Source organism: Bison bison, unplaced genomic scaffold (assembly GCF_000754665.1).
Source record: "Bison bison bison isolate TAMUID 2011002044 unplaced genomic scaffold, Bison_UMD1.0 scf7180017864035, whole genome shotgun sequence".
In the NCBI taxonomy this organism is placed as follows: domain Eukaryota; kingdom Metazoa; phylum Chordata; class Mammalia; order Artiodactyla; family Bovidae; genus Bison; species Bison bison.
Window position 1 is genome coordinate 2,940,380 of NW_011494607.1, and position 1,128 is coordinate 2,941,507.

General features: G+C 40.4%; 1 protein-coding gene across 2 annotated transcripts in view; it reads left to right on the top strand.

The window, feature by feature from the left end:
• Positions 1-1,128, top strand: part of PTPRK (protein tyrosine phosphatase, receptor type, K) — a 618,790-nt gene that overhangs the window by 289,564 nt on the left and 328,098 nt on the right. The window lies entirely within an intron of this gene.

The window sequence follows — 1,128 nt, forward strand, 5'->3', positions numbered from 1 at the left end:
TCCTTATTGCCAAATTCAGACTTAAATTGAAGAAAGTAGGGAAAACCACTAGACCATTCAGGTATGACCTAAATCAAATCCCTTGATTATACAGTGGAAGTGAGAAATAGATTTAAGGGCCTAGATCTGATAGATAGAGTGCCTGATGAAATATGGAATGAGGTTCGTGACATTGTACAGGAGACAGGGATCAAGACCATTCCCATGGAAAAGAAATGCAAAAAAGCATAATGGCTGTCTGGGGAGGCTTTACAAATAGCTGTGAAAAGAAGAGAAGTGAAAAGCAAAGGAGAAAAGGAAAAATATAAGCATCTGAAAGCAGAGTTCCAAAGAATAGCAAGAAGAGATAAGAAAGCCTTCCTCAGCGATCAATGCAAAGAAATAGAGGAAATCAACAGAATGGGAAAGACTAGAGATCTCTTCAAGAAAATTAGAGATACCAAGGGAACATTTCATGCAAAGATGGGCTCGATAAAGGACAGAAATGGTATGGACCTAACAGAAGCAGAAGATATTAAGAAGAGGTGGCAAGAATACACAGAAGAACTGTACAAGAAAGATCTTCACGACCCAGATAATCACGATGGTGTGATCACTGACCTAGAGCCAGACATCCTGGAATGTGAAGTCAAGTGGGCCTTAGAAAGCAGCACTACGAACAAAGCTAGGGGAGGTGATGGAATTCCAGTTGAGCTATTTCAAATCCTGAAAGATGATGCTGTGAAAGTGCTGCACTCAATATGCCAGCAAATTTGGAAAACTCAGCAGTGGCAACAAGACTGGAAAAGGTCAGTTTTCATTCCAATCCCAAAGAAAGATAGTGCCAAAGAATGCTCAAACTACCACACAATTGCACTCATCTCACATGCTAGTAAAGTAATGCTCAAAATTCTCCAAGCCAGGCTTCAGCAATACGTGAATGGTGAGCTTCCAGCTATTCAACCTGGCTTTAGAAAAGGCAGAGGAACCAGAGATCAAATTGCCAACATCCGCTGGATCATCAAAAAAGCAAGAGAGTTCCAGAAAAACATCTATTTCTGTTTTATTGACTATGCCAAAGCCTTTGACTGTGTGGATCACAATAAACTATGGAAAATTCTGAAAGAGATGGGAATACCAGACCACCTG